General features: G+C 39.3%; 2 long non-coding RNA genes across 2 annotated transcripts; both read right to left on the bottom strand.

Annotated features, from left to right (window-relative positions):
- Positions 1 to 1,455: 1,455 nt before the first annotated feature.
- On the bottom strand, positions 1,456 to 4,680 carry LOC118799846. The gene is made up of 4 exons (XR_005006142.1): positions 4,211 to 4,680; positions 2,570 to 2,730; positions 1,691 to 1,782; positions 1,456 to 1,603 (listed from the first exon to the last, which is right to left on the bottom strand). It is a non-coding gene; the product is annotated as an uncharacterized LOC118799846 (long non-coding RNA).
- A 1,554-nt stretch (positions 4,681 to 6,234) lies between these two features.
- Positions 6,235 to 11,412, bottom strand: LOC118800048. The gene is made up of 3 exons (XR_005006153.1): positions 11,300 to 11,412; positions 9,283 to 9,371; positions 6,235 to 7,787 (listed from the first exon to the last, which is right to left on the bottom strand). It is a non-coding gene; the product is annotated as an uncharacterized LOC118800048 (long non-coding RNA).
- Positions 11,413 to 12,237: the final 825 nt, after the last annotated feature.

The raw sequence follows: 12,237 nt of genomic DNA, 5'->3' as shown, positions 1-12,237 counted from the left end.
AACGCAATCACAAGTTTATTCTTGTAACTTTATGACTTCATTATCGAAATATTTCAGCTTTACTCTCAAAACCTATTACTTTTTGGGTTTTTTTCAACAGTGGTCCTAAAATGGCAGAACTCAGTTTTGTGTAATGATTAGAAACAAGATCCAGCAAAGTGAAATCAACTTAAATGTATTTATTATAACCAATGTTTCTCATTATGGGACCTTTGGAAGAACATTACACACACACTATCTAAGTCGCAGGGGGTGCTGAAGCCCATCCCTGCTCTTGTTGGGTGGAGGGCAGGAAACACCCTGGACAAGTAATTGTATTATAGAATTTTATATTATTTTGTCACTATCAGACAAAAACCTTGTATCTCCAAAATGATAACTTTCCACGGGGGAAGGAAAACATTCTTGAAGCATAACTCCACCCATTTTTCAAGTCTCTGTATGATTCAGCAGTTGAGATGTAAACACAGTCATTCAAAGAGGTTAGATTTGAAATGGGTCATTGCAGAAAAACTTACTGAGGGTCAGGGGTCGCCATGTCTACAGCACAAATGTGGCCATTTTATTTACTTTGTCAAAATGAGAAATATTAGGTATTTAGACCAGATTTATGTATATTGACTAGATTGCAAATGTATCAGTGCAGTACACTGATACCTGTATTAAATTTGACCTGTATTAAATTAAGAAGAGTACAAAAACACAAAATGTGAGATTTTACCTTATGAAATTTTTTTTATTGTAAACATATGCTTATTCCAGGTTTGATGCCTGAGTCGAGAAGGCAGCATATGGAGCTCCAGATTGTGTATATATTGTAGCATTTACTCCTAGTAAAGAAAGACACACAGCACACAATCTGAACTGTGTTACTGACAGCAGTTTGTTAAAGTATTCCTGAGCCATGTGCTCATATCCATAACAGAAGTGTGCTGGTTTATAAAGCAGTGCCGTCTGAGGGAAACACAGGCATTCAGATGTGGTTTTCGGCCTTTTTCTTTATGCACAGAGAATCCTCAGGATTCCCTGAATCTTTTGATGATACTGTGCCAAATCCTTGAGATCTCACAGTCCTAATTCTTTTACCTCAGGCTGTAATTTCAGTCCTCAGTCTAGTCAGTTAAGGGCAAATCCAAGTCAGTAAACATGTGATTCAAGAGTGATTTGAGTGTAAACTATAACAATATAAGTAGCAAAATACAAATAAACAATATATAAGTCATTTTAATGAATATCACAGAACAAACATAACAGAATTAACACAGAATTAACAATCCTAGCCTCTGTCCTCATGAAACAGACTGGGTTTGTGTTATGATTTTTGCCAGATTCATCTCTGCAATATCCTAGAACCTCGTTATCTGTCACAATGATGGACCCATTTCATGGAACATGATGTTGTTTTGGAGATTAATTATATTGATATACAGTAACAGTAATATACACCCCCCCTTAATGTTGATTATCTTTAGCTGTCAGTATGATGAGATGAATTTATCATGTGAGATGGTAATTCTGTGGCCAGTAGGGAGCATTCCTCATCGCTCACAGGTGCTAAGCTCCATCCCAGTAGCCAGTTGAAAGTCCTGAAGCTCCAGCTTTCCTACAACGTATTTAATCACTTCAGATTAAAGTTGAAAGGTGTTAATTGCTGGAATTAATCGAATGGTATAAGTTTTAATTCACCTACTTTTAATCTCTGCATCGGAGCTTTGGTGCATTAGCCACTACTGGTCACAAGGGGAACAACACACACATAGCACTGCAACTGTTTACACAAATCTAATGAAATGGAAAAGAAGAGAAAGATGGAAGACAAGAATTTAGAGATGCATTTGTGTGTATATTCACTTCAGCTGGTTTCCAGGTAGGACTGTTTCTGAATGCAGATACACTGTTCCCACTTCAGCAGGGATTCTGGGTTCTGTGCAAATGCAGATTCTCTCTGCCCCCTCACATCTTTTAAAAAGATGTAGAAAAGATATACACTCATATTTTTGGTGTCACAAGCCTTTGAACTGTAACTGACTTAAATATTGAATATATATATTTTATTTGGATATTATACTCGCTCAGTGAATTGATGTTGCATGAAAGTAAGGCTACGTTTATACCTCTCTACAAACGTTGATGCTCCAGGAAAGTCCCTGGTGTCTCTCGCTAACTTGCTAATAACTTGCGAACATTAGTCTGCATAAAGCATAAACTTATTAGCTGAGTGTGTGTTTCAGAGGACAATAAGCAAATAAAGGTAAACTTACATTATGTAACCTATAAGACACCAGTGAAACAATGTGTTCTAACCTAAGTATTGAGATGGACTTTCTGTATGCAATGTTGCAATTTATTTACATTTTAATAATCCAGACCTGAGACTTAACCACTATGCCACGGTCCACCCACTCTAGCCCTGCGTCCCGCCTCAGCTGCCCCGGTCAAAATGTCACAATGACAATATGTTCCTGCCTGAAGTCCAGACTTTTGCACATTGTCTGGATTCTCTATACAAAAGATTATTTGTGTCCAATGGTGAAAACGGATTGTTCATTGAGTGTCAAAAGTCACTGACCTCACAGAAATGTGAGCACGCCCCATCTTCTCCTGCACATGAGCAGTCACATGGTGGACACGGTGAACATGATGACCGTGGCTGTTTACAGATGGGTTCTGAAATCCACTCCTCTTTGTTTTTGTCTTCGCTGTTCATGATGACGAGGTGACTGAAGGAGGCTGATGAAGTTTTTGAGATATATTTATAGATTTATAGATATATAGATTTATATATGAGAACTGATATATAAATACTGATCTTTAACCCTCATTAACAGACAGCATTCATCACTCAGAAACTGTGGAAGCAGGAAATCGAAAGTGAAACCAAATTAGCCGCTCATGAGCTCACAGACTCTTTTCACGTTTCAGGACTGTTAGTTAATGTTATGCTGCCTTCAGAATGAAGTACGAGTTCCGGACTTACAAGCTGCACATGAACACCTTCAAGGCTTAATTTATAGTGGAAAATTAGGAGGTTTTGATACAGACGGACAGACAGACAGATAGGCAGGCAGGCAGACAGACAGACAGATAGATAGATAGGCAGACAGACAAACATACAGATAGATAGACAGACAGACAGATAGATAGACAGACAGACAGACACAGATAGATAGATAGATAGATAGATAGATAGATAGATTGACAGACAGACAGACAGACATATAGATAGATAGACAGACAGACACACAGATAGATAGACAGACAGACAGATAGATAGATAGATAGACAGATAGGCAGACATACAGACAGACAGACAGATAGGCAGACAGACAAACATACAGATAGATAGATAGACAGACAGACAGACACAGATAGATAGATAGATTGACACAGACAGACAGACATACAGATAGATAGACAGACAGACACACAGATAGACAGAAAGACAGACAGATAGATAGATAGACAGACAGACACACAGATAGATAGACAGACACACAGATAGATAGATAGACAGACAGACAGGCAGACAGATAGATAGATAGATAGATAGATAGATAGATAGATAGATAGACAGACATACAGATAGATAGATAGGCAGACAGACAGATAGACAGACAGACATACAGACAGATAGACAGACAGATAGATAGACAGACAGACAAACATACAGATAGATAGACAGACAGACAGATAGATAGATAGGCAGACAGACAGACAGATAGATAGATAGACAGACAGACAGATAGATAGACAGACAGACACACATAGATAGACAGACAGATAGATAGATAGACAGACAGACACACAGATAGATAGACAGACACACAGATAGATAGATAGACAGACAGACAGGCAGACAGATAGATAGATAGATAGATAGATAGATAGATAGATAGATAGACAGACATACAGATAGATAGATAGGCAGACAGACAGATAGACAGACATACAGACAGATAGACAGACAGATAGATAGACAGACAGACAAACAGACAGATAGATAGATAGGCAGACAGACAGACATACAGATAGATAGACAGACAGACAGACAGACAGATAGATAGATAGATAGATAGATAGATAGATAGATAGATAGATAGACAGACAGACAGACAGATAGATAGATTCACCCCAAAACTAACAGGAGAAACATCTCCAAACACTTTACAGTCTCCTGTCACAACAAACGAGTACAGAGGAGTTTACTTACAGGTCGGTCAGCTGCTGTAGAATCAGGCTGTGTGTGAATCCAGGATAAACGGTGGGTTTAAATCTGTTGGGGAAAGTTCTGAACCGCTGCAGATCTCACTACTGTTACCATACAAGAAAGACTTACTGAAACGTCCATAGACTGACCGACTGAAACTGCTCAAACTGCTGTAGTGAGTACTTGTCTGAGGGGTGGTGTCTGTGTGGTGGGGTGCTGAGGGCGGTCTTTCCTGGCAGCATGACTTACTCTGCCACTTTGCGAGAAGTGTTTAACTCCACCGTACGGCTCTCTCAGCTCCGGATGTGGTGATGGAGAGCCTGAGTAGTTCGTTGAATTTTATTCCATGGAGGCCAGGAAGGCGGTGCGTAATGTTTTTAGAAAGCCCTAAAGACTATGGCTGAGTCCCAAATGTCTCCTTACTCCCTACATAGTGCACTATGTATGCTATGAAATTTGGACTTCTACACAAAAACAGTGCATTGAATATCCTGTAGGGAGCTGTGCACATGTGGTAGGACATCAAATTTGTTAGACATATTGTGGTGGCTGCCACTTGCCCGCCTCGCAGAAGGGGCTCTAGAGGAGTGGCATGCAAAACTACACTGCATGCTCCTCCTCCCCCTCCTTGAAGGGACTTTAATTGTTGTTGTTTAATGCGAGAGCGAGAGGCACAGACAGAGACAGAGAGAAATATGCGGCACTTTTCATATGAAATTTTGACAGGTCCAGCAGACCAATCAGGGCATGCCATGTCATCAAGCCATGCCCTCAAATGTACCATATGCACAAATCATTTTTCCTGGAAACCCAGCCCTTTTGTCATTCAGCCATTTCCCTGGAACCCACAAACCAGCCGGGTTTCCAGGAAAAGTGGTTGAGGGGTGTGGAGGTGGTACATTCTGGGCTGGGATGCCTGCTTCAGATTGGTCAAAGGGGCAGGGCTTCCATCAAACACATCTCTGGGTTCACATTGCCAACAGTTGCTCTGCTGCTCGATGCTGAGCGTCTCCGGCTGTCCTTCAAAACGAATGATCTCCAGCTGCACTGATGTGTTTGTCTCAGACGGTGTTTGTGCACAGTCAGAGCGACGCCCTCAGTTTGGGCCTTAAACTCAGTCAAAACAAGGTGAAACACCTCTATGGTAGCACTAATTACTGGTAGCATCCCTATGGGCTTCTAGTAGTATGTTAGCGATAAGCTAACAGTGATTTAAATGAACATTTTAGGCTGTTCTAGACTAAACACACACACACACACACACACACACACACACACACACACATCCGAGGCTTGTAAAATACATTCCATGTTTTATTTGAAGCTTGTAAGACATTAACATATATCTGAGCTTATATGAATCAGTTTTACAGTCACTTTTCCAGTGAAGTTGTTTCCATTCCTAACAACTAACTGAAACCTGCTTAGACTACGGCTCGTATTAACAGACAGTGGAGTATCTAGAACAGAAGGCCTATCTAGAACTTTCAGAAGTGTTGTTTTTCTTTCCACTCACTGTAAATTAAAAATGACTGGTTGGTTCCACTGTCAGCTCCTCATTATATGAGCAGTTGAACTGCTTTCAGGTCTAATTCAGTGGTATTTTCTCCAGAGAGGAACTCGTTCATCAGACGTTCTCTTTCATGTGGTTTATTTAATAGATAAACAAAACATGGAGAACCTGAAATGGTTATAGTTTAATAGCTAGTTGGCGTCTATCAGTGTTGATCTGTATTACAGAGTTAATTGTGCGTGATTAAAATTTCCTCACCATTGCTGTTTATTCTATTTGTACAGTGTTATTTGATTACTGTACTATGATGAAAATAGAGCCTCCAGTTCAGGCTGGATCAAAAACTCCTGCACCCCCAGATTCATCATTCCTGGTGGGAAACCAGTTTACCTGATTAAACTGAGACCACTTGGAAGCAGCTTTGATCTGACACCCCAGGCCTTCAGTCCTAACCAGTGGGAGAGCTTGACTGGCTGAATCTACTAAGACACCATGGAGAAAAACATCCTGATTGGACAGTTTTCAAGACTTGAACCCTTTTGTTTCCAACCAAGACTTGCAGAGTTTAAGTCCAGGAAGCTCAAAGATTATATGAAACAAACATAAACTACAAATTACAGAAATCATTCGGCCTCACTGACCATTAGTTTTACACACACGAACAACAGACGGGGACATTTTACACATTCTTAGCTTTAAGGAAGTAAATTAGAGAAGAACCACAACACACATTGTTTTTCTTCTATTATTGTGCTCGAATATTTTTAAATCATCTTAATTACAAAATTAAGGTCAAATATACAAAAGTTCACAGAGGCCATTAGGTGGTTATAATTTTCTAGATTGTTGTCTTGAGATAATGAGTTAAGTTGTTGTTTTTAGATAACAAGTTAAATATCTTGTTATCTTGAGATAATGAGTTAACTAGCTTGTAATCTCAAGATTAAGTTCTTATCTGGAGGTAATGAGTTAATTATCTTGTTATCTCAAGATAACAAAGTTGTTTTCTTGAGATAATGAGTCAATTACCTTGTAACAAAGTTGTTATCCTGAGACAACGAGTTAACTATTGTGTGATCTCAAGTTTTTTTCTTGAGATAATGAGTTCATTACCTTGTGATCTCAAGATGACAGTTCTTATCTGGAGATAATGAGTTACTTTTTTTGTGACCTCAAGTAGACAAAGTTGTTATCTTGGGATAACGAGTTAACTATTGTGTGATCTCAAGATAAGAGCTGTTGTCTTGAGATAAATTATCTCATGATCTCGAGTTAATAAAGTTATCACCATCACAAGATAATTAACTCGTTATCTCAAGATAACAAAGTTGTCTTGATGATGAGTTAACCATTTTGTTGTCTGAAGACAGAGTTGTCTTGAGATAAATTCATTATCTTGTGATCTCAAGTTAACAAAGTTGGGATCTTGAGGTAACGAGTTAATTATCTTGTGATCTCAAGATAACAATGCAGAAAATTATAGCAAGAGCTGATGGCCTTTCCAGACTTCTGTTTAAATAAGGAGCAGAATACAGATCAGACTTGCGCTCATCTGAGTATAGTTTCAGCAGTAGTGAAGCAGGCTGGACACTCATGTACAACTACTGAGATTCCTGCCACTTTCATCAACCCCGGGGGCGCTGTTAATCCCTTGGAACTTGACCGTGTGTTCTGTCACTATGATTGACCTGTTTTTGGGAACAGGGTAGTTCCTGCATATGCACTTGAATCTTGAATTTTCAATATTGGATTTTTCCGAAGAATCAGAAAGCAAATATATCGTAATAAACAAATGACCGCTTCCTTTAATGCTGCCGTCATCTCCAGATGGCAATCTCATTGAACAATTTCGGTCTTCTTCTGTGATGACCATGCGTTTATGTTTACTGGGCTTTTTGCTGACCTCTTCAGTTGTAGAAGCGCCATCCTCCGATTTGGGATCCAGCTCAATGATCTTTTTCTTCAGCGTCCCTACAGGGCATAAAACCTCTATTTCATAAGGTGATGCATTGTACACCTGGGTGGAGGAGGAAGCTCCCATTCTCTCTTGCTTCGCCCAATCAGGACCTGTAGAGAAGGAACATTCTGTTACCCCGAAATGCTGAGAACACTTTACATTCAGTCTCGTTACAGTACTGGAGGACATTTTCCCTGCAACAGTACTTTTTTGAGTACTTTTACTTTTACTTGACTTCATTTGGAATCCAGTGCTGATTTCTGGCTACTTTCATTTTTAATAGCTTTACAGAGTAAAACTAAACTGCATTTCAGCTCATAAACCAGTTTAAATCCTAAATCCAGCTCTGAAAGCCAATCAAAACAAAGCAGCTCCCAAAAAACACTTCGGCCCTGATGAGTTCAGAGACGGCGAGTTTAGCGGAGGAAGAAAGAGGAGATCGTTAGCAGCACGAAGAGTATACTTTACCCAAACGGTCATTTTCATTTGTTTTCACATGAACCAGCCGTTAGCTGACTGGCTAACTAATCCCAGCTGAACAGGTACTGAGTCCGTTTTTACTACTTTCTTCTTACTTTTTTGATTTAGAACAACATGGCAGCTATTTGTTGAACTTGAAAGCTGGTGTGTGTGTTTTACTGAGCGTCTGTCGGCTGCTACTTTAGGTAATGTTGATGTCGACTCATACGGTTTACATATGGCTCAGACTCTCTGGTGGAATCCAATTCCCAGAACCCTCAGGGAGAACACACAACTGTGACATCACATCAATCCACCTATCGATGTTCTGATTCTCCATATTACTGACTCTGTTCACCTGTTCTCCGTATCATATCACTGCTGTTGGAACAAAACCTCGTATCTTCAAAATAGTAACTTTACAGGAGAAGGAAAAAACCTACTGTACTTTTAATGTTAGTCAATGGAACCAGACTTTTTTATAAGGCATTTTGGGTCATTTCTTTTGGTCCATTCATCATGAAATTGACATACAATGTAGAGAACAACAAGTTTTTTCAAATTATGTCAAAACCTGAAAAACGACAAAAATGGAGATCCGAGGTTTTGTTCTGACAGCAGCGATATGACCTAGTTAGTTTAGTTTATCCGGGCTTTAGCCATAGTTAGTTGCAAGGTATTGCTTCTTTCCAGAGCTACTGAGCGTTATTTCCCTTGTGTTGGTATTCCATTCCAGTTCTGCCCCATACTGTTTTCTGGCTGCTCCCATTTGGATTTGGTTGCTTGACCCCCGTTTGTTATGTTTGTGTATTTTTGTATTTTTGCTGGATTTGACTTTTGTCTGTTTTTTGATGGCGACCTTTGATAATGAACAGACTAGTAAAGCTCGTTTGCTCTTTTTGTCCACAAGCATGTGACTGATACTGTCCTGTTACACATATAAAGTATAGCTTAGTCAGTTTTGGAGGTAAACGTCCGTGTGAGGCTGTCAGTGAATGCTGGACAACAACTCTGTGGGGCTCCAATGTGTTTTTTAGACTTTCCAGCCTAAATAGGAATCTGACCAGACTGTGGGTGGTGAAGTACGAGTGCAGATATACTCCTGTTACGAGATCACATCTGGCCCTGTGAGAATAACTCACCTACCTTTAAACCTGTGATGACTGTTGTTGTATCTACTGCTGGTCATTCAGCAACTTGGACAGCAGAGTCTCACATGGTCAGCCAGGCAGCTACTGAACCAGAGAAGACGAGAAAGATTTTGGCACTGATGTGTGATTTAGCAGATGTTTTTAAAAATAATTAGAAACAAGGAAAATGGATAAAGCTCTGGGATGGTTGACTGATTTGAATTAGCGAATGAAGCGCTATCAATTCATGGCAGTAAAAACTGAAACACAATCAGTTCATAAAAACGAAATGTGATTTAAATTTGCTTATAAAAATATGACCTTATCTTCACCGTTTCTCAGACACAGTTAAATCACAAGCAAAAATCAGCTGGTTTAGAGCCATCAGGTAAAAAAGTGTAGTTACACAGCCAAAAGATACTATGTGAACATCTGCATTATGCATTATACAGCGTCCCTGTTTTGTTCAGATTCATGTTTAAGTTTGATTCATGCCATTAGAGATTTGAATCTGAATTTGAATGTTATTTTGAATCTGTATCTGAAACTGAATTCTGGACCGAGATTGAATTTTAACGTTTGTCTTGCACAATCAAAAATCTGAAATTCGGTTTCTAAAAAGCGTTCAGCTTTTCTATTGAGTCACATTTTCAGAGTCACTTTCAAAATAACATCTGAGTGTCTTGAAACACAGAATCTCTTCCCCTCTCCCACCTCCTAACATGTACTGTCTGGTCATTTTATGGGTGGCCACTCACCGGAGCAAACTGAACTCTGAACTGAGACTTTAACGTTCGTAAGCCAGCAGTGTGAATCTGACGATCTGCAGTTAAACGTCTGAAATTCAGTTTCTAAAAAGCTTGTAAAATTTTATGAAGTCACATTTTCAGGTTCACTTTCAAAATAACATCTGAGTGTCCTGCAGGCAAAAGCAGTCGAACACCGAATCTCTTCAGCTCCAGGTAATAACACCAATGTTATAACTGAAGTGGTCTGGAGTGGCCAGCGTCCAGTGATGTCTTTTAAACAGCAATCGTGAGTGTAAAATGTAGCATGAATGTACTTAGTAGATGTTTGTAGAGGCCTGTTAACCCCCGCGACGCCGATGTGCCTAATAGACTCACAGCACTACTGTTACAGTCTCACTGCTCAGAGCGGAACATCCCCCACATTATATCTGCTCAGTGGTGGTCCCTGTCCACTGATGGATGATGGGGGAAATGGCCAGTGAGTGGCCACCAATAAAAAGACCAGTTAGTGTAGATACATGTTAGGAGGCAGGAGAGGGGAAGAGATTCGGTGTTCGACTGCTTTTGCCTGCAAAATGTTCGGATGTTATTCTGAAGGTGACTCGATAGAAAATGTGACTTTGCGTTGACCAACATTAAAATTCAATCTCAGTTCAGTTCAATTTTAGATGCAGACTCAAAATAATAACATTCAAATCCAGATAATTGCATTAGCAGCAATAATACGTTTAATATTCGCATGATAAAATATCACAGTATCTTACACTTTGTTTACTTTACCGCTTTAAACCAATTGATTTCTACTTGTGATTTCACTCCGTTAAAGAAACAATAAGGTAAGGTCATCTATTCATAAGCAAATCTGAAAGACATTTACTCATCATGAACATTTGGTCACACCTTATTTTAATGGCCCCTTATAGATGATCTACAGATACTTAAATTATTAACAAACTTTCTGGTGATACTCAGCTGAGTCTCAACAACATTAAGGTTAGATTTAGGAGTAGGTTTAGGGCTGGATTTAATATAATCCTTCATACTAAACTTCAAGTTCAGTTGCATTTCATTGATATTTAGTTGAATGTGAGTTAAAGACAGACTGAGTAACCACAAAGCATCTACAGTGGACCATCAAATAAAGCGTGACTTTATTTCATCGCACAGAACTATTTTGAAAATGACACTGTAAACAAAAGTACTCCTGTGTTCCTTGTTCACAAGCGTCCATCTTATTTAGCAGTTGTCAGTCTTGTCAGTCGTGCAGAGCAGAGCATGACTTACCTTTGTGCTGGTCAGAAAGGAACTGCCTGCTTTCAACTGAATGTAGTTAAGTACACTAACTGACTCCTCCCCCTTTCAGAATACAGAGCCTTGGGGAATCATTTCTCTGCTGTAATGTAAACCTGCCTCAGCCTGTTATCAGAGCTTTCTTTTATTTCTGTGCGCTCTTTGGTTTCTTTCCACAAAATGATGTGGAAATGTTTCCCCTATTCCTGTAGACGGTCAGAGCGGGATCAGTCATGTGTGATCAGGATCAGACTACGCACAGGATTACATACAAGAATATAAATACAGCCCAAGCAGTAATTCAAGGGTTCAAGCATGAATAAGTAAAATGAGGCCTTCGGCAGTTTGGGCCTTATTTACAGAGAGAGGATAAACAGTGAAAGGACGTCAGAGTTTATCAAAAAGCCTTTATTTGCCATAAATGACGAGCAGTGGCCTTTAATCATGAAATAAGTTCATATTTACTGATCTTTTGAGCTTTGTGTAGCATGTAAAAGATTTTTAACAAAGAAGTCAAAATACAAGACTACTAATAACATTTCCCGGTTCCCAGTTCTCATTCAGAGTCTTATTCTGTTGCGGACTCCGCTTCCCAGAATCCCTCTGTTTGTCATGTGACTCCAATCACAAGCCAACCAGCAGATCTCAGACACCTGAGTATTGATTAGCATCACCTGTATTTCTATGTATATAAGCCTGTCTGTTTGCACCATGTCTTTGTGATGTATTGCCTCTGTCAGCGCATACTGAGCTGTGTGCTTGTTTTTATGATGGCGTTTTAGAGCCACTGTTAATAAAAATAAAAACAGAGACTTCGAGAACAAAGTCGTGAGATTTTGAGAAAAAAGACGTAATATTTCGAGAATAAAGTCCTAATATTTTGAAAAAAAAATTATAATATTTCGAGAAAAAAAGTTGTACTATTTGGAGGA

This window comes from Colossoma macropomum, unplaced genomic scaffold, assembly GCF_904425465.1.
Source record: "Colossoma macropomum unplaced genomic scaffold, Colossoma_macropomum, whole genome shotgun sequence".
NCBI classification, from domain to species: domain Eukaryota; kingdom Metazoa; phylum Chordata; class Actinopteri; order Characiformes; family Serrasalmidae; genus Colossoma; species Colossoma macropomum.
This window is presented reverse-complemented; position numbering and strand designations above follow the sequence as displayed.